Here is a 26,568-nt window from a genome sequence, read left to right as displayed (position 1 = left end):
CAATGCTATCATCATGTACAAGAATGTCATTTGTTTCCAATAGATTGGGTATTAGTGTTAGACAATTAAAATGTCGACACTCAGCATGGGGAAAGTGTCAGGTCGAAACTGTAATGTTGCCCTGTTAATAGTGTGATTTAAAACATTGTCAGCTTTACAATGTCAAATGTGTTGATAACGCGTCATGCTTGTCATGTACTAACATCTGAGAAATAATTAGCTGATTTACTGGATAAATGTTTATTGTACATTTGAATGTTTTAATTGGGGAAGAGTAGCTACAAGCATAACAATGGCATCACTAACATAACTTTTCCAACAGTAAACCAGTAAAAATAAAGACTTTCATGCATAATGCTATCAGCACACTGTGGGCCTGATTCAGAGCCGGATGCTCTTTAAGAGCGCTCGCTCTGCATCAGAGCGGTTTTTTTTGGTGCAGCCTCCTGGCCGCTCACTAAGCTGTGGGTGACCAACCACAGCTTTTGCAGGCAGCCAGGTGATGGTCGCGACCATCGGGGCTTGCAACGAGACCCTTATGGTAGGGTTTTGCCCGTTGCTAGCCCCAGAGAGCTTCCTGTTCTAACAGAGCAGGAAGCTCTCCACTGACATCACCAGTGATCAGGGCCAGATTAACAATGGGGCGGATGGAGCTACAGCTCCAGGCCTCCATATAAAAATAGGCCCATTGTCATGACAACATGATGTTGACTGGCCATCTGCTCTCCACACGGTCTGCCATAAATAAGTAGTAAAATTGTATTTCTATTTACCTCACAAAATTAAGCTTTTATATTCATTTTCAAATTTTTTATGGAGACATTGTGGCTCAGAGTATAGGTGTACACGCCCACATGGCACTGGCCACACCCACACAGCACTGGCCCACCTCCTTTGCTTCTCATAATAGGCCCTTGGTCATTTTCAGCTCCAGGCCCATGTGGCTCTCAATCCGGCCCTGCCAGTGATGTGCCTCTCACAAACAGCAGGCGTTCCTTCGGGAATGCCTCCATTTGTGTAGCCACCCCCCTACCACGCCTACAAAACGGGGCGAGCTGTCGATCAACATTGACAGCCGCCCCTTTGTAGTGAGTCCCAGAGCGAGAGAATTTCTCTCTCGCTCCGGGGCTTGCACATGCGCGTGGCGTGTGCCGTGCATGCGCAGTACCCCACCATCGACCTGCTTGTGAGCGCTATGCACTTGCGAGCGGGTCTGAATCAAGCCCTATGTTCCCTATTCATGATGTTAATTATTGGGGTCTGTTCGGACACCGATAATTAACATTCTAACTCACCGCATATGCTGGAGCAATTCATCATTGCTCCGGTGTGGAGACAGCTGATGCGAAATCATCTTCGGATGCAGCAGCGGATCAGAGAAGCCAGCAGGAGATGTCTATCAGGGCCGTAACTAGGGTAGTGCGACCAGTGCACTGGCACAGGGAACCGCGGGGCATGGGGCGTTGTTTGGGATTGTCAGTTTTCCTGTCTATTATCATTTTCACTTGTAGCTTCCTCTTCTTTTATCCCCAGCATCTACTGGCCTCCTCTATTTCTTCCCTGGTGCTTCCCCATGAGGCCTTGGCCCTTTTTCAGGTGTGCTATCTTATGTCCCTATTTAAAAAATGGGAAGGGTGCCAATGCTCTCTCTGGCACAGGGCACCAAAAAGTCTAGTTATGGCTCTGGTGTCTATTTGCACAGGATGCCTCCTGCCACATTATCATATTATCACACATGTACACACGTCTTTGTACACAGCGGCTGTGTGATTAGTATACATCTCAGAATCAGGCCCTCTATGAGCAATGTACAAATATAAATTAAGCACAATGGGCCTGATTCAGACCCACTCGCAAGCGGCTGTCCGCTCGCAAGTGGGTCGATGTTCTGGACTGAGCATGCGCACGATGGAGGGAGCTCCGTCGTGCGCATGCGCCAGACGCGACGAGCGAAGGAAAGTCCTTCGCTCGTTGTGTCTGATCAAAGGGGGCGTGCTGTCGATGTTGATTGACAGCACGCCCCCTTTGGTAGGCGTGCCGGGGGCGTGCCTCCCTGACGGGGGCGTTCCCATGGGAACGCCTCCCGTCAGAAGCCGGCCCACTGACATCACTAGTGATGTCAGTGGGAGTGATTTTGGCTCTGATAGAGCCAAAATCACTCCGGAGCTTGCGGTTGAAAACCTCAACCGCAGGCTCCGGCTCGCAGTTACGATGGTCACGACCATCGCGGCCATCAAAATGCACGCTCGTATAGCCTGTGGGTGGTGACCCACAGCTATACGAGCGTCCAGGAGGACGCTCCATTTTCATGGAGGCCGGCCCTCATTCAGAGCGTGCGCTCTGCTCAGAGCGTACGGCTCTGAATGAGGGCCAATGATCATGATTGTATCACTTTCCTATTATTTCATTACTGAAAGACATACTGATATAATATATACCTTGCCCATGCATGTTAGCAGGCGGAAATCTATGGTGTATGTGTCTTAGAGGATGTAGAATCCCATCCAGGTAAACTTGATCTTTATTAAAGCAACCTGTGAGGATAAAAAGAAACATTAATATACAAATGACCTCAGCACTGATACTATATATCTATAGCCTAAAATCTCATTATAAACCCTGTATTTGTACCCATTTTTTAAACAGACGTCGGGGCACTTCTGCACATGCGTGACCTGTAGGTCACACATGCACACTAGCGTCACTGTTAGGAAAGGAGCAGTGAAGCTGCTCGTGGGACAGTTGATTTTTGGATCAGCTGTCACCGCACCGGAGCAATGCTGAATTTCTTCGGATTCCATGGCGAGTTAGAGTGTTAATTGTCAGGATCTGAATGGACCCTGAAAATTAACATAATGAATAGAGCCCATAGGGGTATATTTATTAAGTTGTGTTTAAAAAAAATTCAGATTTTTAGTGGTTTTGTCTATGGAAACAATATTAAATTCAAAATTCTCTGTGTTTTGCGCGTTTCATATTATTGCCATTTTAAAGCATGCCGGCAAAACCAATGAAAGTTGTCTGTTAGAAAATCCGCTGCTTGGTTACGTTACCAGACCATGTCTATGGAATAGAAGGTTCTCAGTTACCTGGCTGGGATGTGTCAGAGCAGCCCCTCTTTGCTCACATACAGTAATCCCACCTTGTGTTAGGGTCTTCCACAAACTGAGCCACATCCTGGAACAGCTCACAGAATGACATGCGGCTGGCTTGGTAGACTGTATAATAGAGCAGTGCAGCTCTCCACAGGAAAGGGTCTTTGTCACACAACACACTGTGGATGCTTGCCTGGCCTTCTTCAGTGGGATTGACGGACTTTAGATGATATCTGTCACGCCCAGCGCTGTCATACCATGGCTGCTGCCTGCTGTTCACTGACCGGAAATAATGGGTGCCTGCATTCACACAAGAAACAAGTAATACAGCTTTTTCTATAATCTTTAAAATGGAAATAAAACTTGGTGCATGGATAAATTCATATTCGTATCTAAATATAATATTTTATATATATATATATATATTATATATAATATTATATATATAAATATATATATATATATATATATATTAGGGGTGAGCGGGTTCGGATTTCTGAAATCCGAACCCCCCCGAGCCCCCCCGATCCGAGTCCGATCCGAGTCAGGCTCGACTTTTCCCGCCTGACTCGGATCTGAAATCGAGGCAAAACGTCATCTTCCCGCCTTCCGAGTCTCGCGGGTTTTGGATCCTATATAAGGTACACACGTCGGCGCCATTTTCTCACTCGGCTGTGGACAGTGAAGAGGGAGGGTGGGAGTTAGGGCTGTGTAGTGTAGTGTAGTGTAGTGCTGCTGTTGTCCACTACTTCAAAGTCCATAGGGGCTGGCTGTGTTGTGCTGTGCTGCTGTTGTTAATAGGGGCTGTGTCCACTACTTCAAAGTCCATAGGGGCTGGCTGGACTGTGTTGTGCAGTCAGTTCTCCATAGGGGCTGTGTCCACTCCAAAGTCCTGTGCAGTGTCCCAGTCCTAAAGGAGTGCTGTAGTGTTGTCCAGGGGGTGCTCTGTCCATCAGGGGTGCTCCCCCCAAGTGCTAAAAAAATAATATATTTTCTGTGTTTGTGAATTGTGTGCGCAGTAGCCGCACGTGCATCAACAAAGTAGTGCCAAGCGTGCGCCTGTGTCATAAGTAAAGGGCCGGCTGGCTTGACCGTTAAGGGTGCTGTAACCCCCGAAAGTACACTCCAGTCCAAACCAAAAAAAAAATTATTTTCTGTGTTTGTGAATTGTGTGCGCAGTAGCCGCACGTGCATCAACAAAGTAGTGCCAAGCGTGCGCCTGTGTCATAAGTAAAGGGCCGGCTGGCTTGACCGTTAAGGGTGCTGTAACCCCCGAAAGTACACTCCAGTCCAAACCAAAAAAAAAATTATTTTCTGTGTTTGTGAATTGTGTGCGCAGTAGCCGCACGTGCATCAACAAAGTAGTGCCAAGCGTGCGCCTGTGTCATAAGTAAAGGGCCGGCTGGCTTGACCGTTAAGGGTGCTGTAACCCCCGAAAGTACACTCCAGTCCAAACCAAAAAAAATATTATTTTCTGTGTTTGTGAATTGTGTGCGCAGTAGTCGCACGTGCATCAACAAAGTAGTGCCAAGCGTGCGCCTGTGTCATAAGTAAAGGGCCGGCTGGCTTGACCGTTAAGGGTGCTGTAACCCCCGAAAGTACACTCCAGTCCAAACCAAAAAAAAAATTATTTTCTGTGTTTGTGAATTGTGTGCGCAGTAGCCGCACGTGCATCAACAAAGTAGTGCCAAGCGTGCGCCTGTGTCATAAGTAAAGGGCCGGCTGGCTTGACCGTTAAGGGTGCTGTAACCCCCGAAAGTACACTCCAGTCCAAACCAAAAAAAATATTATTTTCTGTGTTTGTGAATTGTGTGCGCAGTAGTCGCACGTGCATCAACAAAGTAGTGCCAAGCGTGCGCCTGTGTCATAAGTAAAGGGCCGGCTGGCTTGACCGTTAAAGGGTGCTGTAACCCCCAAGTACACTCCAGTCCAAACCAAAAAAAAAATTATTTTCTGTGTTTGTGAATTGTGTGCGCAGTAGCCGCACGTGCATCAACAAAGTAGTGCCAAGCGTGCGCCTGTGTCATAAGTAAAGGGCCGGCTGGCTTGACCGTTAAGGGTGCTGTAACCCCCGAAAGTACACTCCAGTCCAAACCAAAAAAAAAATTATTTTCTGTGTTTGTGAATTGTGTGCGCAGTAGCCGCACGTGCATCAACAAAGTAGTGCCAAGCGTGCGCCTGTGTCATAAGTAAAGGGCCGGCTGGCTTGACCGTTAAAGGGTGCTGTAACCCCCGAAAGTACACTCCAGTCCTAACCAAAAAAAAATTATTTTCTGTGTTTGTGAATTGTGTGCGCAGTAGCCGCACGTGCATCAACAAAGTAGTGCCAAGCGTGCGCCTGTGTCATAAGTAAAGGGCCGGCTGGCTTGACCGTTAAGGGTGCTGTAACCCCCGAAAGTACACTCCAGTCCAAACCAAAAAAAATATTATTTTCTGTGTTTGTGAATTGTGTGCGCAGTAGTCGCACGTGCATCAACAAAGTAGTGCCAAGCGTGCGCCTGTGTCATAAGTAAAGGGCCGGCTGGCTTGACCGTTAAGGGTGCTGTAACCCCCGAAAGTACACTCCAGTCCAAACCAAAAAAAAATTATTTTCTGTGTTTGTGAATTGTGTGCGCAGTAGCCGCACGTGCATCAACAAAGTAGTGCCAAGCGTGCGCCTGTGTCATAAGTAAAGGGCCGGCTGGCTTGACCGTTAAGGGTGCTGTAACCCCCGAAAGTACACTCCAGTCCAAACCAAAAAAAATATTATTTTCTGTGTTTGTGAATTGTGTGCGCAGTAGTCGCACGTGCATCAACAAAGTAGTGCCAAGCGTGCGCCTGTGTCATAAGTAAAGGGCCGGCTGGCTTGACCGTTAAGGGTGCTGTAACCCCCGAAAGTACACTCCAGTCCAAACCAAAAAAAAAATTATTTTCTGTGTTTGTGAATTGTGTGCGCAGTAGCCGCACGTGCATCAACAAAGTAGTGCCAAACGTGCGCCTGTGTCATAAGTAAAGGGCCGGCTGGCTTGACCGTTAAGGGTGCTGTAACCCCCGAAAGTACACTCCAGTCCAAACCCAAAAAAAAATTATTTTCTGTGTTTGTGAATTGTGTGCGCAGTAGCCGCACGTGCATCAACAAAGTAGTGCCAAGCGTGCGCCTGTGTCATAAGTAAAGGGCCGGCTGGCTTGACCGTTAAGGGTGCTGTAACCCCCGAAAGTACACTCCAGTCCAAACCAAAAAAAAAATTATTTTCTGTGTTTGTGAATTGTGTGCGCAGTAGCCGCACGTGCATCAACAAAGTAGTGCCAAGCGTGCGCCTGTGTCATAAGTAAAGGGCCGGCTGGCTTGACCGTTAAGGGTGCTGTAACCCCCGAAAGTACACTCCAGTCCAAACCAAAAAAAAAATTATTTTCTGTGTTTGTGAATTGTGTGCGCAGTAGCCGCATGTGCATCAACAAAGTAGTGCCAAGCGTGCGCCTGTGTCATAAGTAAAGGGCCGGCTGGCTTGACCGTTAAAGGGTGCTGTAACCCCCAAAGTACACTCCAGTCCAAACCAAAAAAAAATTATTTTCTGTGTTTGTGAATTGTGTGCGCAGTAGCCGCACGTGCATCAACAAAGTAGTGCCAAGAGTGCGCCTGTGTCATAAGTAAAGGGCCGGCTGGCTTGACCGTTAAAGGGTGCTGTAACCCACAAAGTACACTCCAGTCCAAACCAAAAAAAAAATTATTTTCTGTGTTTAGCCGCACGTATATATCAAATCGATATAACATAAATGGAGGACCAAACTTTCTCCGATAAAAATAAAATAGAGAAAGATCAAGAACCACTTCCTCCTAGTGCTGAAGCTGCTGCCACTAGTCATGACATAGACGATAACATGCCATCAACGTCGTCTGCCAAGGCCGATGCCCAATGTCATAGTAGAGGGCACATACAATCCCAAATGGCAAAGTTCAGGAAAATGACCTTGAAAAAGACATTTAAATCAGCTGAAGAGAAACGTAAACTTGCCAATATGCCATTTACGACACGGAGTGGCAAGGAACGGCTAAGGTCGATCCCTAGTATGTTCATGACTAGTGGTTCAGCTTCACATGACGATGGAAGCACTCCTCCCACTAAAAAAATCAAAAGAGTTAAGCTGGCAAAAGCACAGCGAAGAACTGTGCTTTCTAAGAAGATATCACAAATCCCCAAGGAGAGTCCAAGTGTGGTGGTGGTTGCGATGCCTGACCTTCCCAGCACTGGACGGGAAGAGGTGGCTCTTTCCACCATTTGCACGCCCCCTGCAAGTGCTGAAAGGAGCACCCACAGTCCACTTGCTGATATGCAAATTGAAGATGTCACTGTTGAAGTACAACAGGATGAGGATACTGGTGTAGCTGGCGCTGAGGAGGAAGTTGGCGAGGAGGATTCTGATGGTGATGTGGTTTGTTTAAATCAGGCTCCGGGGGAGACAGTTGTTGTCCGTGGGATGAAAAAGCCCATCACGGTCATGCCTGGGCAGAAGACCAAACATTCCACCTCTTTGGTCTGGCAATATTTCTATCCAAATCCGGACAACAACTGTCTTGCCATATGTACCATATGTAAAGGTGAAATAAGTAGGGGTAGGGACGTCAACCACCTAGGAACATCCTCCCTTATACGGCACCTGCAGCGCGTTCATAAAAAGTTACTGTCAAGTTCAGAAACTTTGGCTCAGACCGTAAGCAGTCCAGGGACACCTAAATCCCGTTGTCCTGTTGTATCCAAGCGCCTGCAAACCACACCGTCAACTCCCTCCTCGTCAATTTCCTCCTTAGTCAGGATCGGAAGTAGTCCTGCAGGCCATATCACTGGCATGACTGACTCTCCTATCCGGGATTCCTCCGGAGGATCCTGCATTGCTACGCCTACTGCTGCCGCTGCTGCTGTTGCTGCTGCTGCTGGGAGTCGTTCATCATCCCAGAGAGGAAGTAGGAACACCACTACTTTTACTAAACAATTGACCCTCCAACAGTCCTTAGCGAGGAGGATGAAGTACGACAGCAGTCATCCTGAAGCAAAACGTATAACTGAGGCCTTGACTGCTATGTTGGTGTTAGACGTGCGTCCGGTATCCGCCATTAGTGCAGTGGGATTTAGACAATTGATGGAGGTAGTGTGTCCCCGGTTCCAAATCCCGTCTAGATTCCACTTCACTAGGCAGGCGATACCGAGACTGTACAGAAACGTCAGAAAAAGTGTCCTCAGTGTCCTGAAAAATGCCGTTGTACACAATGTCCACTTAACCACGGACATGTGGACAAGTGGAACAGGGCAGACTAAGGACTATATGACTGTGACAGCCCACTGGGTAGATGTATCACCTTACGCAGCAACAGCAGCAGCGTCACCAGTAGCAGCATCTCAGAAACGCCAGCTCGTTACAAGGCAGGCTACGCTGTGTATCACCGGTTTCAGTAAGAGGCACACCGCCGACAACCTCTTAGAGAAACTGAGGGAAATCATCGCCCAGTGGCTTACCCCACTTAGACTCTCCTGGGGATTTGTGATATCTGACAACGCCACCAATATTGTGCGGGCATTACATCTGGGCAAATTCCAGCACGTCCCATGTTTTGCTCACACAATAAACTTGGTGGTGCAGAATTTTCTGAAAAGCGACAGGGGCGTGCAGGAGACGCTTTGGGTGGCCCGAAAAATTTCTGGCCACTTTCGCCATTCAGCGACTGCGTGCCGAAGACTGGAGCGCCAGCAAACACTCTTGAACCTGCCCCGCCATCACCTGAAGCAAGAGGTTGTGACGCGGTGGAACTCAACCCTCTATATGCTTCAGAGGATGGAGGAGCAGCAAAAGGCCATACAAGCCTATACATCCACCTATGACATAGGCAAAGGAGGGGGTATGCACCTGACTCAAGCGCAGTGGAGAATGATTTCCGTGTTGTGCAAGGTTCTTCAGCCCTTCGAACTTGCCACACGTGAAGTCAGTTCAGACACTGCCAGCTTGAGTCAGGTCATTCCCCTCATCAGGCTTTTGCAGAAGCAGCTGGAGAAAGTGAAGGAGGAGCTAAGACGGAGCGATTCCGCTCGGCATGTGGGACTTGTGGATGAAGCCCTTCATTCGCTTTGCCAGGATTCCAGGGTGGTCAATCTGTTGAAATCAGACCACTACATTTTGGCCACCGTGCTCGATCCTAGGTTTAAAGCCTATGTGGTGTCTCTCTTTCCGGCCGACACAAGCCTGCAGAGGTGCAAAGACCTGCTGGTGAACACACTGTCAGCTGAAGCGGAACGTGACACGTCAACGGCTCCTTCTTCATTTTCTCCCGCAACTGGGGCTGCCAGGAAAAAACTTAGGTATCCTAAGCAACCCGCTGGCGGTGATGCAGGGCAGGCAGGACCAAGTTTGGACATCTGGTCCGGACTGAAGGACCTGGCAACAATTTCTGACATGTCTACTGTCACTGCATATGATACTGTCACCATTGACAGAATGGTGGAGGATTACATCGGTGACAGCATCCAAGTAGGCATGTCAGACAGTCCATACCTGTACTGGCAGGAAAAAGAGGCAATTTGGAGGCCCCTGTACAAACTGGCTCTATTTTACCTGAGTTGCCCCCCCTCCAGTGTGTACTCCGAAAGAGTGTTTAGTGCAGCCGGGAACCTTGTCAGCGAAAGGCGTAGGAGGTTGCTTCCACAGAATGTGGAGAAGATGATGTTCATCAAAATGAATTATCAGCTCTTCCAGGGAGACCAGCCTCCAGAACGTACAGAGGGACCTGTGGTGGTGGATTCAAGTGGGGACGAGTTAATACTTTGTGAGGATGAGGATGTACACACTGAAGAGGGTGAGGAATCGGTGGATGAGGAGGATGAGGATGACATCTTGCCTCCGTAGAGCCAGTTTGTGCAGGGACACATTAATTGCCAGCTTGTTTTGTGGGGGCCCAAACGAACCAATCATTTCAGCCACAGTTGTGTGGCAGACCCTGGCGCTGAAATGATTGATTTGTTAAAGTGTGCATGTCCTGTTTATACAACATAAGGGTGGGTGGGAGGGCCCAAGGACAATTCCATCTTGCACCTCTTTTTTTCTTTGCATTATGTACAGTTTGGGGCCTAGTTTTTCTAACTGCCATCCTGTCTGCCACTGCAGTGTCACTCCTAGATGGGTCACGTGTTTGTGCCGCCCACTCGTGTCGCTTAGCATAGTCATCCAGCTACCTCGGTGCAACCTTTTGGACATAAAAACACTATTGTGAGGTGTGAGGTGTTCAGAATAGACTGGAAATGAGTGGAAATAAAGGTTATTGAGGTTAATAATAGCATAGGAGCAGAAAAACCTACAAATTCTGTGATTTTAGCTGTTTTTATGCTTTTTTTCAAAAAAATACAGATCCAAAACACAAAACCCAGAACCCAAAACACGGAAGGGTGGTTTTGGCAAAACCAATCCAGATCCAAAACACGAAGAAAGATCCAGATCCAAAACCAAAACACAAAACACGAAAAGTGGCCGGTGCACACCCCTAATATATATATATATAGATTCAAGCGATCCGAGCGATCAGTATAACTAAGGTGATTGCATGTGCAAGCTGGCAAAAAATCTGCAAATGTAGCCCATAAGCTACAACGGGAGAACGGCACTCCAGAGCTTGGTAGATCTGACATCCTGGCAGCCCCCATAGAGACATATGGAAATGTGGGGACAGGAGATATCTGCTGCAGACCCTCTATGGCACATGTGGGTAAGACTTAATATTTGTAGGTACTTCCTGAAAACACAAATATTATTTGATAAATAGGCTCCTATGTATTTTACATGGTAAATGTAAACACTGTCCCGACATTTCCACTAGATCAGTGTCTTGATGATGTTATCTATATTATGTGACATCTCGTCTCTGTATTATATTCTGCACAAACTCTGTATTGTGATTTTCTAATTTAGTACAAACATTTGGACACTTTTTTTTTTTACTATGCATTATACCATTCAGCATCATTTAAACTGCTAAAACCTCTCTAATGCAGCAAAGCCCTATCTTGTGTATGCTTTAGAAAAACTAAAAAAATAAAATTTACTAAAACATGCTCACAAAAAGAATATTATGTGTGTGAGTGGTGATGGGAACACCTACTGTATCAGTGTTACTGGACTGCTCGCAAGCCGCAAATCACAAGTGGTTTGGTGCATATAGAAACCGTCATCATCATTATCTGTTATTTGCACCCACTGCTGGCCGCCTACAGGTGACACGGCTTTCCCTGGTGTATTACTGTCTCTATCTAGCTCTGAATCTGGTTACACTTCTGTGAATACTCCCTTAGTGTACATGACCTGTGTTAGAATGACCATGGCCAACCCTATGTGGTCATAAGCTGAGGTGCGTGTACTCTGTGTACATTTCTGTGTGCTTGGGTCTTATAGCTTCCATGCACATGTAAGGACACATAAGAAGCACCATGCCAACTAACATACATTAGACTCTGCATCTGTCCCATATCTAAAACATGTTATACTTATAAGGGGATGTAGTCAGCATCCGAGTGTGCAGGACAGGCAAAATACTGGCACTGAAATCCCGACAGCATCGGGATCCCGGCACCAGAATTCCAATCGCCGCCATCCCAAAGGTAAGTATTGGGCATTAGGGGGAGGGTTAGGGTTAGGCATTGGGGGAGGCTTAGGGTTAGGCACTAGTGAGGAGGGTTAGGTTTAGGATGTGGGGAGAGGGAGGTTAGGTTTAGGCACTAGGTTGGGAGGTTAGGTGTAGGCAACGGGGAGGGAGTGTAAGGTTTAGGGTGCAGGGAGGGGGGGTTAGGTTTAGGCACTAGGTTGGGAGGTTAGGGTTAAGTAAAAGGAAGTAAGGGTAAAGGTTAGGGGTAAGGGTTTGCCTAACCTATTTTACTTTTGGGTGTCGGGATTCTGACCATCGGGATGCCGCTGTCAGTGTTCTGACCAGTGGCATCCCGACCGTCAGGATCTCATACCCAACCCGTAAAAACTTATAAACCATAGATTTTATGTTCCCTCTAACAGGAAATATTTTGTTAAACAAAATACTGATAAGGAACCCGAGGAAAATTTTTCTAGGTTGGTACAGTGAAAATAAACAGTGAAAGTAAATCAGCAGAAGCCAGTACCTATTTCATGTCTGAGCATCCCTTCCAGCCAGTGTTCCCGTACAGCGGAAACATTAATGGCCATTGTTGCTCGTCCATTCCTCACACTCATACAGGCTCGTGACAGAATATCACTTGTATGGTCAACAGCGATCTGGAACATGGAGAAGGACACTATCATCTTATGCCGCAGGAATAAAAGGCCGGTAATAGAACAAACTTCTACACAACACAAGTTATACATTAAAAACCATTGATTTTGATTTATAAAAATGTGTGTGGCCCTTACTGTATTACAGACATTTTAACAAACCATTGGCAGATAATGGACAATGAGCCTCATTCAGCAAGGAAAGCAGTTGCTTATACGCATGCAATCGGCCAATTGTTGCATACTGCGCATGCATCATAGTGCGTGTGCCCAAACCAGTCATTGTGATTGGGACTGCGATGCAGACTCATCGCAGAGTGATCGACAGAAAGTGCCGTTTGTGGGTAGTAATGGGGGCGCTCGGGTGAACGCAGGCGTGCCAGTGTGTTTCAACGGTGTTGCAGGGGTGTGCATAAATTATCCACTGCGATACCATGCGCAGCCTGAAGCCTCATAGCGTGCACTGAAGTAAGCAATTTCTGAGTGAGGTCTGACCTATTGTAGCGGCATTGCGATCAAAATAGATGAACTTCCAATTGCACTGAACTAAGGACCTCATTCAGAGCCGGTCGCACAGAGCGTGCGGTCGGTCTGAATGAGGGGAGGACCTCTTGAATTTTCAAGACATCCTCCTTTGTGGTGGTAAGGCTGGGTGTTAACACCCACAGCCTTACGACCGCCTAAGGTGATGGTCGCGATGGTCAAGACCATCGCGACCATTGGGGCTTACGACGAGACCCTAGGGTAGGGTCTCCCTTGTCGTAAGCCCCGGAGAGCTTCCGGCTCTGTCTGAGCCAGAAGCTCTCCACTGACATCACTAGTGATGTCAGTGGGGCCGCCCCCAAACGGTAGGCGTTCCCATGGTAACGCCCCCGTTTGGGCTGCCACCCCCCCGGCCCGCCTTCCAAATGGGGCGAGCTGTCAATCAACATCGACAGCTCGCCCCCTTTGGATCGAGACCCGCTACGACCGGCACTGTCGGTCGTAGCGGGTCTCACGCATGCGCACGCCGGCGCCGTCGTGCGCATGCTCTGTGGGGAGCCATCGACCCGGTCCGAGCGCATCGGCGCTAACGACCGGGTCTGAATGACCCCCTAAGTGTGTACGCTTTATTGCAATATGTAGTGAATCAGGCCCAATTATTAAAAAAAAGATATGTGAACAGTTTCAATACACTGAAAAGCAAAGTATACTGCAGGCCAGGATTACACACCGGTGTGGCTCATGTATTAATAGATAAATCATTTCTCAGTGTCATCAGGGTCATGTATAAAATACTGGACTGTTCTGGTTGCCTACAATTATGGCTGGCACTGCTGTAAGAGAAGACCTCAGTGACTGAGGATAAGAGATGATAATTGGGACATGTTTAGTAAGAGCTTCATAGATCAGAACAGTATAACTAATGTTTCACATGTAACGGTAAGTGTCTCACTATCACACTGCTTCCTGGTTCAGGTCCCTGGTGCACACTGCACATGTGCAGCCCTCACATCCCTCTAACAATGTGCTAAATAGTAGCCCAAAGGCTAATATAGGTAATAGGCATCACCTATCACGGACAAGCTTCACATTTCAGAGCTTGGTAAATCTGGCAGCACAGCAGCCCCCATAGAGATCTATGGGAACTGCATTTGTGGATGACAATAGAGGAACTGCAGCAGATTACAGAATTATCTGCTGCAATTCCTCCATAGTATATCTAGGGGAAACTTAATATATACAGGTACTGCCCCCTCCCGAAAAGGCTGTTTTCTGCAGATATTTAGCAGGTATTTAATGATAAATAGGCCCCTTAAGAACAAATGCTTTAGGTCACTTACCTCACCCAGGCAGTGTTCTTTCTCCATGTAGTTCTGAATTTGGCGCAGTACCTGACTCTTTGGCAGCATCCGACCTCCTGTTACTTTCTCAAAGTTTTTATAACTACCATATTTCGTAAGGATGCACTGCATTATGCCAACAGCCTGTACAAGAAGACAAAGACATAATATATATATTTAGAAACTTTAAAACGTGGACAATTCTAAACTTTTAATATTTCATTATAGAGAGCTCAAATATAAGTCTATCAAGAAATAGTGGAAGGTTCTTTTAGCCCAATGACATATAAGCACCCAAGTTGCGGAAGAGGTCAAGGAAATCCAGACTGCATATAAGAAGGAGGAGGGAAGTGTACCCTGAGGGGATTATCATTGGCAGGTTAGATTGTTGGGTTATCCTATGGGATGCAAGGGCTTGGGTAATTCCATAAACTGATTGGCTAGAGAGGTTTCCTTTCTATTTGTGGTTTCCTATTACAGAAATAGTATAGCTACATTGCCCCCCTACATTGTAGTAGTACAGGCAAGTCTCCACATGCATCATTGCTATTCTTGACTAACACCCTTTATCTTATAGCTACACAGGACAATTACTATTTTATATGGAAAAAAAGAACGTACTATAAGAACAAATGCTATGAACTATACCTGTGTGAGAAATCTGTCTGAGGCAATGCTGTACTTTGCCAAGACATCTGGCAATGCAGGACTGCCATTCTCAAACTGAGGATTGTACTTAAATGCCGACTTGAAAAAACCTAGATTTTTCTTGATGAATATTTATTGGCTTCACAGCATTAAAAACACCATTTATTTTCCCTGAGATGTCTTTTGCTTGTGTCTTAGTGACATGACGGTCCTTGCCTCTACTTGGAATTGGCAAATCAGGCTTTCTCAAGGGCTTGGTTATAGTCTGATATGCCAAAGCTAATCTCTTTCCTGATGCCAAGATGCCCTGTGGATGATTACCACTGGTCTCTCTAGTTACACAGTTATAACTGGACCTGCTCCTATTTGCACATAACGTGGTGTTATGTGAGGAAGCTGGCTTTGGAGGGAGCAAGCAGGTGTGGTGGCTGGTTCCTGCTCTAACTGTGTCTTGTATGACACTCCTAGGCTGTGCTTGTGTGGTTATTGCAGGTGCTAGGGTACGTGCCTTCTCCACATTCAGAGCTGGTCTCTTTGATAGCTCCTCTCTGGGCATCTGCAGTGTTTCTATATTAAATATAAGCACATTAATCATTTTTGTATAGATTACAGATTTCAGATATATTTTGGTGTTTTACTGTGTAATTGAAGAATCAAAAAGTTCTTGTGAGATTTAAACATCTCCTTACTGACCAAATCCACACCACCAATTCTGGAACAGTGACATCTGGGTAGCTCATTTACAGTGGAGCCTGGTGAGGTTTCCTTACAGGACAGTCAGGGAAAGTCTCTCTCAGAGAGTATCCCTGCTACAATAAGAACTGCTTTACTCTTGCTAGAACTCAGCAGGACAGTAATTGATACCCACTTCTGAGTAAACATCTAACATGTAGGGAACAGATGTGTCCTCATACATCTAGCATCAATACACCATGCACCATGAAGTGTCTGGCATAAGTGAGCCGCCAGTTCCTGTGCATCTCTGCTAGCACTGGGCGTCTTTTTTTGTCAAAAATGCATCTTAAACACAATGTGATGCAGCTAGGGTGCACCAAGAGGCTGAGCTGATTAATGTGATAAGACACTTGTATATCTGTGTTCAACTGAGTCTGTAAATGGAACTTGGCATGGAAAAAAAACACAGACGCTGCATCGTAGCACTTCTTATGCTGATTTAGAGACTCAGTCGCACACAGATATACAAGTGTCACATATCAAATGAATCAGTATAGTCTCCTAGTGTGTCCTAGTTGAATCACATTGTGACTTAGATGCATTTTCTGCAAAAAAAACACCTGGCGCTAGCAGAGCCTCACGGGACCTGGTGCGTCGAGAGGGGTTGTTTGGTGCAACTGCAGCAAAAATGTATGAGGTGTCGAAGTTGAATAATTGAGTGAGACAAGTTCAGTTTAAAATTTAATCGCAGCGACGCCATCTTGCGAATGGCCGCAAGACTCCATTTTGGAAATGAGATCGCAAGACACCATTTTGTGTGGTCAGCATTAATTCAAGTTATAACCCAGGAGCTAAGAACAGATGGCAATGTTTTTGTTAACCTACCAAGGGCAACGGGAAAAACCAGCTTTCTAAGTAGAAGTAAATAAGAAGAGACAATGGGTATTTTTACATACAAATTGGGAATCCCTGGATGCAGTTAAAGTATAGTTGTGGCAATTGTAATATAATATCTACACAATTGGATTTGCCTGAATCCTAGACAAGATGGCTCCAAATCCCACAGTTTGAGGTGATAATACATTTGCACTTCACACAAGAGTCTGTGAGAACAAAAGAGGTTTTGTTTTCCTTTGAACACAGCAGGTGGGGGCCTGCTGACAGAGGGCATGTAGAATTACAACCCTCAGCCATCCACACTGCTGGATGTTCACTTCGTGTATGAGAGATTATGCACTTAAATCTCACCCATTAATAACTAGCGTCCTTATATCAAACCCCGAATACCCACACACTACATATTCGCACATAAGGTTCCATAAGCATCAAAATGTATGATTCAAGTTGGTTAAGTTAGTTTAAATGCTAAGAAATAGAGGTTTTTGATATCTAAGGTATTATACATGATAAGCAAGGTATGTTTGGTCTCGTTCTGATGCGTACGCTTTTTACAGAATCCCGGTGTTATCGGTGGAGAGATCGCATCATGCAAACTCAAGTTACGGATCGCAGAACTTATAAGCAACAAAATGTTTTAGTTGATGGAATGTTACAGGAGGCGTTACCAGAAAGACCCCGGCTGTTAGAGGCAGGGAAAGTCTATTTGAAACAACCTGTTAAATGTGTCGTTACATATGCTCCTCCTCTGGGAACCAATGAGATCAGCAGGAAGTTTCCCCTTTGTCCTGTTTCAGTCTGGGGGGGGATAAATACATGTGTCCAAACACTGGTTTGCGAGTTCATGCTGAATTTTGGGTGAACTGAGGATATCTAGTCAGAAGTCTATCTCTGGGTCCAGAGGCGCAGCGTATGTATAACCGAACTTGGTCTGTATTATTTCCTTTTTACGCCTAACTTGTGTATGTATAGATTGCGTGTAACTGACTGTACTTTTACCTGAATAATACTTGTGCGTTGGAACCACAGATTTCCACTCCTGTCTTTATTTGCGGTCATACTGCGTACGCAATTAGCGTTGTGTTTAGAGGTTTATAGGCAGGTGAATCTTAGAGGTTTATAGGAAGGATTATAGTAAAAGGTTTATTTACGAATTTAACAGTGGGGGCTCATCGGTTTATCATACTATCTGATACACGATAACACTCGGTCATTCCTCTCTCAGCAAAAGGGTGGAGGCGCCTTTTGAGAGACGCATTAGTCTTTCATTACCACAGTGTTGCTGAGAGCGTACTGCTGGTTATTGTGTAGAGGAAGCGCTGATTAGAATCCAGGGACAAGAGAGGAAAAAGTTTGTTTTTCCTCTGTTGATAGAACCTTGTGTTTAGAGGGGTGCTGCAGTATTTGCGTACGCAGTTAAAACGCATTTTTGCGTATGCAGTAAAAAAAAAGTAATTATACGCGTGTGTGGTAGTCGCATAATTGTGTATGCGGGCGATCGCACAAATAGCGTATACGCACTTCCGGTTCTGCTGCCACGTGTTTGAACAAAGCCAATGAGGTTTACATTTTTTTTCTATCTACCAATATCTGGGTTAAACATTTATTTTCTGCGCAGAGAAAAAGTGTGTAACAGTGTGTGTATTGTTGATAGGGGTAATTTATTCCCTAAAGTTACCGTATGATCCTTAAGGGCTAGGTGCAAGGGTTAGCCTAGTCGCTCGGTAAGCAGCTTTACCGTTCTAAACACAGTAGCAGGTGTACATGTTGTCTTTGTTGTATAGAGGTGCGTGAGAGTGGCCGACATACAAACTCTCATAGGTTTGGAAGTTACCTTACTAAAGCTTATCCGGGTGTGGAAGTTGCCTGTTTCAAATCTTATCTAGGTGTGGAAGTTGCCTTACGAAATCTTATCCAGGTGTGTGGGTGCCGCCGACTTAAATCGTTCACAGGTAAGTGAAAGTATCTTGATTGTCTTTCACCAGCTTAAATTTTTATTGAAAAGCGTAGGAGTTGTCTCAGAATGGGAGCCACGCAAACAGTAGAAATGTTAGGCAATGATGTGCTGCTAATGGAGGCTCCAATTGGATCATACTAAGTACGGTACTTATGCAATAAGGTATTGTGATATATGGTTTAATATGACGAGAAAGAGTGTTAGTCCGTTCCCCAGAATTGGTAGTTTTGATAAAAATGTGTTAGATAATGTCCAGGATCACATCAGTATGGTGAGATCCCGAGAGAAAAAGATTAAATATTTTGAATGTTTAAAAATATGGCAGCATGAAGGGGATGCTTGGCTTAAAAATGTGCAAACGACGCAAACTAGCGTTGCAAACGCATTGACAGAAAATACATCCGCGACGCTGAGTTGCAATACGGGCGAGCCGCAAATTGGCGCACACGGGCGGCAAAGTAGCATCGTGGAGAGTATTGCCAGCAGTTCACGCTCACCTCCCCCACCTTATGTGGATGGAGGTGCAAGTACAGTTACCAAAAATACCAATAAAAATGTAACAAGTAATTTGTACCCCCTCTTAAGTAACCATAAAGAAAATGCTTATGATGTAGAAGATGAGCCTATTGTAATGTCTGCCATTTCCCATGCTGTGCAAATGATAGATGCTGCATCACCACAATCACAGGTGGTGCCGCCATCTCCATCGGTAACAGCAAGGGAAGTGTTAATACACTCTGCACCCATTGAGGAAGTTGTTAATACCATACGTAGCAGCAGATTAAACCCCCAGCCAGGTAACCAGGTCAGAAGTGGCAACGCTGCCGGTCTGCATCCCATTCGGACAATAACTGTTCCGAATGGAAATGCGGATGCAAACGGTGTAGTGCCCACGAGGGAAGTAGTAATGCATTGTCCATGGACAAGGGCAGAACTAAATTCCATCATAAATGATTTCCCCAATCCCAAAAAGGAACTAGCCAAATGTCAAAGATTTTTGAGAAATTTGGGTAGTTCTCATGAGCCCACTAATAAAGATTGGCGTGTGGTGTTAAGGGCCTGCCTGCCACACAATACCGACGTGACAAAATTTATCACGGACTGTGTATTGGATGGCGACGTTCCCTTAACAGACCAAGTAAACCAAGGTAACATTTCCCGCATTGTGACTCAATTGGGTGTATATTATCCAGTAGTAGTTAACTGGAACAAAATCTTCACAATCAAACAAAAGGAAAGTGAAACTGCAGAAGAATATTGCGACCGGGCTCTGCAGGCTATCACTCAGTACACTGGGATAGAAGAGATTAAAGATAGCATTCACCACAGGGGAATGATAGTCACGATATTAATGGATGGTTTAAAAGAGAATTTAAAAACTCGGGTTCAGACCTCACAGCCTGGCTGGCGGGGACTTACAATAGATAATCTCATAGAGTCTGCCATAGAACATGACAAAAACATCTCAAAAAAGAGGGAGACCCAGAGCGAAAAATTAATGGCTGTCAGTATACAAGCTCTGGAGAGAATGACGTTAACATCACAGCCAACAGACACGCTTGCACTTGCACACACACTCATGTCAGAACAAGTTGCTCTCACTAACCCCACTCAACAACAAACACAACTCTATCCCACTAACCAAATGCAACCACAGGTCCCAGGATATCCACCCACTTCTTTTCCCCCACAATACCCTTACCCTCCCTATCCTTACCCATATCCACCACCTTTGCCCTCTGCTCAAACTCCACAACAACACATGCTTTCACCTGAATCACGGACATGTTTTAATTGCAAACAAACAGGACACTTAAGTAGAAACTGCACAGTAAAAAGAGTATGGACCCCACACCAAGGGAAACCTGGACATCCCCATAAGGGATATGCACAGAGACCAGCAAATGCTCTGCAAACACCAGCTTCAATTGTAGTCGTAAATGCTTTATTGGAGAATGGTAGCCAACGCTAGGGGTCAGGTCATACCTGTAGTCTACAGATAGTCAGGTTAACGGGAAGTACTAGGGAAGAACCGGTCTTGATGGTTGATGTAGCTGGTACTGAATATCCTTTTCTTGTAGACACAGGGGCGACCAAGTCAGTGATGAAATCTCCCGTTAATTTACAGGTGACCAACGAGACAATACCAACAATGGGTGTGACAGGTAAAGTGGAACGTTATCCTTTAACCAGACCCGCAGAGGTTAGTATTGGGCCGTTGCATACCAGACATTCTTTTCTTCTGGCTGCCGCGGCTCCTACTAACCTGCTGGGCAGAGACATGTTATGTAAAATGGGATGTGTCATATATTGCACCCCTGATGGTGTATATTTAGATATCCCAGAGAGAATGGTATACGAGGTGCGGGATATGTTAGACACCCCTCAAAGGATAATGTACCACTCTACAGTTTTAAAAGAAAATCCATCACAAGTAGATGAAATGTTGTCCCAAATTCCAGATTCCCTTTGGACAAAAGATGGACAGGACACTGGATTAATGACAAACGTAAGCCCGGTAATGGTAAACATAAAAAGCGGTAGGCAAGCTCCAAAAATTCCCCAGTACCCACTAAAACAGGAAGTAGAACTAGGGGTTTTTCCAATAATCGAGCGATTATTGCAACAAGGAATTTTAGTTCGTACAGCTAGTGTAGCCAACAGTCCCATCTTTCCAGTAAAGAAGAGTGGTGGGAGGGGTTATAGGCTGGTGCAAGACCTTAGAGGTGTTAATAAGATAGTAGAGAGCCAATTCCCTGTAGTGCCAGCTGTCATCCTGATGCAGATCCCACCAAATGCAACCCATTTCACTGTCATTGACCTCTGTTCTGCTTTCTTCTCTGTGCCTCTCCATCCTGACTGTCAGTACCTATTCGCATTCACATACAGGGGTGTGCAATATACATGGACACGATTGCCCCAAGGTTTCATAGATAGCCCCAGTATTTTCTCCCAGGCATTGCATGACTGTTTACAAGCTTTTCAACCTGCCAATGGATCAGTTCTAATTCAATATGTGGACGACTTATTGCTATGTTCTGACTCATTTATGTCATGTTTGAATGATACTAAACTTTTGTTACTTCATCTCTCGCAAACAGGACACAAAGTGGCTAAGGACAAGTTACAGCCGTGCCAGCCCAGAGTAAAATATTTGGGACATTGCCTAACCCAGGGGTTACGACATCTCACAAATGATAGAATCCAGGCCATACAAAACATGACACTGCCGCAGAATCAACAGCAAATTCGTACCTTCTTGGGAATGTGTGGATATTGTCGAATGTGGATCCCAGGTTTTTCTATTTTGGCCTTGCCTTTACAGGAACTAGTCTCTTCCTCAAAGCACGATCGTGTCGCACACACTGAGGAATCAGAGCAGGCTTTTCTTGATCTTAAGGATAGCCTGACAAAAGCTCCTGCATTGGGAATACCCGATTATGAAAAACCTTTTGATTTATATTGTACGGAAGCCGATGGTTGTGCTGCAGGTGTCCTTACACAAAAACATGGTGATGCCAGTAGGCCCGTAGCATACTACAGTGCCCAATTGGACATGGTAGCAAGATCACTCCCCACCTGTTTGAGAAGTGTAGCAGCTACCGCTTTATTGTTGAGTAAAAGTGAGGACGTAGTATTGGGCCATGATATGATTGTCTACACTCCCCATGCTGTATCTGCTCTGTTGAACTCAGCTCAAACCAGACATGTCTCCTCAGCTAGGTTCACCAAATGGGAACTATCCCTAATCGCCCCAGCAAATATTACAGTTAAACGTTGCAGTACGCTGAATCCAGCAACATACCTGCCATATGTACAACATGATGTACAAAGGGTGGAAGGAGAGGAGTTGCTGGTGGGAGGTGAGTTCAGCAGACATGATGACACCCACGATTGTATGACATATCTGAATCAAACCTTTACTGCTAGACCTGACATACATGACACACCTTTAGAGAATGTGGATGTGACTTTCTATACGGATGGGAGTTGTCATAGACAAACAGACACAGGTGAATTATGTACAGGTTATGCTGTTGTAAATGACACAGACATCATGGAAGCTAAACCTCTCGGTCCTCCTCACTCAGCCCAGGTGGCAGAGTTAGTAGCACTGACTAGAGCATGTGAACTGGCAGCAGGCAAATCTGCTAACATTTACACTGACTCGAGGTACGCGTTCGGGGTGGTACACGATTTTGGGGCTCTATGGCATCTGAGAAATTTTATGACAGCAGCAGGCACACCAGTTGCACAATCCCGACACATAAAACATCTCTTAGAAGCAATCCAACTGCCCAAAGCAGTGGCAGTAATTAAATGCAAAGCCCACACATGTGAGGATGACCCAGAGTCACTGGGCAACAACAGAGCTGACGAAGCTGCAAAATGGGCAGCGGGGTTAAAAATGCCTTCCCCAATTGAAACAATTATGTCATTCCAAACCATTGATATGCTGAAATTAATTGAGATGCAAAATTTGTGTTCAATTCAGGAAAAATCCATATGGAAGTCCAAGGGGTGTGGGCTAGAGTCCTCCGGGCTCTGGAGGGACGGACATGGTAAGCCAGTAGGTCCCAAGGCATATTACCCCAGCCTGGCTGAAGCAGCACACGGTCTGACTCACCTGGGTAAACAGGGCATGTGCAAGTTGGTGAGGGCATACTGGTGCACACCAGGGTTTTCTTCACAAGCAGAGAAGATAGCAATGTCCTGTCTGACCTGCTTGAGAAAGAACATAGGGAAAGCGATCCCTACCGAACCGTCCCACATTCCACCGACTGATGGACCTTTCCAGGTGATACAAATTGATTTAATCCAATTACCACCCTGCAGGAACCTTAAGTTTGTATTAGTGTGCACAGACGTATTCTCTAACTGGGTTGAGGCCTACCCAGCAGCCACTAATACTGCTGCGTTTACTGCCAAGAAAATAGTTCAGGAATTTGTATGCAGGTACGGTATCCCTAGAATCATCGAAAGTGATAGGGGTACCCATTTCACAGGTGATGTTTTCCAAAATATGTGTAAGCTGATGGGTATTAATAGTCGACTTCACACCCCCTACCGACCGCAAGCCAGTGCCAAGGTAGAGAGGATGAACGGGACTATTAAAAATAAGCTAAGTAAAATCATGGCGGAGACTGGACTAGGATGGCCAGAAGCTTTACCTTTGGTCCTACATAGTATAAGGACCACTCCTAGATTTCCTCTGAATCTGTCCCCATTTGAAATATTGTTTGGTAGACAACCTCATTTGATTATAAGTCCGCAGGAAGATCTAAAAGGTAACAACGAGGTAACTGTGAAGTACCTTATATCAATGAGTAAGCAGTTAAAGCAACAGCAGCAGAAACTGAAATTGTTGTCCCATGATATGCCTGAAATGAACTGCCATGATGTTGAACCAGGAGAATATGTAATGATCCGAAATTTCTTACGTTCAGGTTGTTTGACTGATCGGTGGGAAGGTCCATACCAGGTGCTGCTGACGAGTACTACATCTTTGAAGGTGGCCGAGAGAGATACCTGGGTCCATTCCACTCACTGCAAAAAGGTCAATCAACCGGTGGAGAAACAAGTCGGAGACAAAGCTGATAGTGTGGATCTGTCGCTTGCGAGCTTGTTCCGGGAGGATTGAAAAGGTCGTAGTGAGATACCTGAACTGAGAGAAATTTGCAGGTCTTGTTGTGACAATGGACGGGCATGCTGTGTTCATTTTCATATTCTCTTTCAGAGTGTTCACCATCCTGGTCGGGTCAGGAATATCCAGTTTCTGTGATGGGGGACCAATTGAGGAAACGGGAACTGATGGCAGTGCTGATGGAGTGGAGAGAGGAGGAGTGCAATGCCAATCAGGGGAGTGTCTGACCAATCTTAGTACTGTTATTGTTAAGAGAGCTGTCATTCCGGATACTCGGGGAAGGTGTGGAGGGTTATCATCTGAAGATTCCTGTATTTGTGAGTTTTGTGGGTCCCTAGTTGATGAAAACTGTATTCAACAGTGCCAACCTAAATATAATCCATACTGGGGAGGGTATCCTTTGGAGGATTACCACAGCATGGTAGGCAAAGTGTTAAATCAAACCGATTGCTGGGTGTGTTCACATGTGCCACAGGGACAGCATAATGTAGGGTTGGTGCCATTTCCGCTGAATATAACGGAAATTTTAGAATTACAGAAAGGGAAAACAGTGGATGGAAAATTCCTCTCATCCAAACCACCTCATTTCAAACTCTATCAATTTCAAGTAGATAAATCACTTTTGTGTCTAAACATAACCAACCCCAATAAACCCGGAGGTTGGGAAGTGACGGGGAATAATCAGACGATGACCTTCTCACAAAGAGCTGATAATGAGTCCATAAACTATGATCTGTTACGCACAATTAAATCAATTGGGAAATATTTTAGGTACCGGTATACATTGAGTTCCACCAAAGAAATGATTGGTAAAGTACCAGATGGTTATTGTGCTAAAATAATACAACCAGAAACTTGCATACACCAGATGGAAGAACCTGAGATAGGATTGTTTGCAAGAGAAATGTGTTTAATGATAATGATGCATACCATTCCTTATATTCTCCCTGATAATGTATATTTTATATGTGGAAGAAAAGCGTATAAATGGCTCTCCCTGAGTTCCGAAGGTTTGAGTTATCTGGGAAGAGTAGTCCCAGAAGTTATGACCCTCACACATGTTGAAATGTTGGGAATACATAAAAACATACCGTCACCATATCTTCACACACAATATGAGCACAGAGGCAAGAGAAATATGATACCTGGTGATATGCATAAAGCCGCTCAGTAAATCAGTGAGACAACTGGCTTCCAAGTTTTAGTCGCCCTGGATCCCACCAGAATTGCTAGGGGTACATTAAATTTTAGATATATCCAGGAACTTGCTAAATTAATAGATAATATCACGAGATGTACGATGACGCATTCAGGTACACAGGGAGAGAATTGTAAGCGTACAAGAAAGAACTAGTGCAACACAGGCTAGTGTTGAACTATTTAACTGCTGTTACTGGAGGGTATTGCGTAACGTTAGCCACCCAATTTGGAGTAAAGTGTTGCACTTATGTCACCAATGATACCAGCGACCCTAAGGAGGTGATAGACCAGAAGATGGATGAGATTCTGCAGCTAAAGTGGGAATTTCGTAAGAACCATAACGCATCAGTGGCTGAAGCAGGGGAAATGATGGAAGGATGGGTGTCATGGCTGAACCCAGTGAAATGGTTCTCGGGTCTAGGAGAGTGGGTCCAGGAAGTGGTCGCCAGCGTAGGCAAATTCTTGATCCTTATACTGATAGTCATCATAGTGATTGGCATATGCGTCCGGTGTGTTCCTATTGTGTTGAAGTGTTGAAAATGTGAAAACAGAGTGAAACGAAGGGATGAAACTATGATGGTGGTCAGAAATGATAATATGTATACCGAGGTAGATACAGAACTGCACTACAATCCTGAGCTAGGAAGTACCATCATTTAAATGTATAATATTTAGACATGCATAGACGATATTATTGAAATGTTATTTATAAAACACCCAGACAATGTAAAGTCTCAAATTCCCCTTCAAAACTACTGTTATGAGACTGGTGCATTCCCACACCTGTCACATGATCTCGCAAGATCCGCGGTGTGCGTATAATAGTAGTTTTATGCCCCCGCCTAGAGACACATTGTTGATGGATTAAGAACCACCTTGTGCCATCCCATGATAACACTAAATAATATATGAATGTAAGCCCAAAATAAATTTTTATAGCAGATTGTGATAACATGTTGTTTGCTATCAAAGGGTGGACTGTCGAAGTTGAATAATTGAGTGAGACAAGTTCAGTTTAAAATTTAATCGCAGCGACGCCATCTTGCAAATGGCCGCAAGACTCCATTTTGGAAATGAGATCGCAAGACACCATTTTGTGTGGTCAGCATTAATTCAAGTTATAACCCAGGAGCTAAGAACAGATGGCAATGTTTTTGTTAACCTACCAAGGGCAACGGGAAAAACCAGCTTTCTAAGTAGAAGTAAATAAGAAGAGACAGTGGGTATTTTTACATACAAATTGGGAATCCCTTGATGCAGATAAAGTATAGTTGTGGCAATTGTAATATAATATCTACACAATTGGATTTGCCTGAATCCTAGACAAGATGGCTCCAAATCCCACAGTTTGAGGTGATAATACATTTGCACTTCACA

The 26,568-nt window shown here is 45.2% G+C and overlaps 1 pseudogene; it reads right to left on the bottom strand.

The window, feature by feature from the left end:
• Positions 1-260: 260 nt before the first annotated feature.
• LOC148535202 (putative tyrosine carboxypeptidase MATCAP2) lies at positions 261-15,413 on the bottom strand (annotated as a pseudogene).
• Positions 15,414-26,568: the final 11,155 nt, after the last annotated feature.

The sequence above is a fragment of the Taudactylus pleione genome, unplaced genomic scaffold, assembly GCF_031769625.1.
Source record: "Taudactylus pleione unplaced genomic scaffold, aTauple2 ptg000054l, whole genome shotgun sequence".
NCBI classification, from domain to species: domain Eukaryota; kingdom Metazoa; phylum Chordata; class Amphibia; order Anura; family Myobatrachidae; genus Taudactylus; species Taudactylus pleione.
The sequence above is the reverse complement of the archived record's forward strand: the minus strand, read 5'-3'. Positions and strand labels throughout refer to the sequence as shown.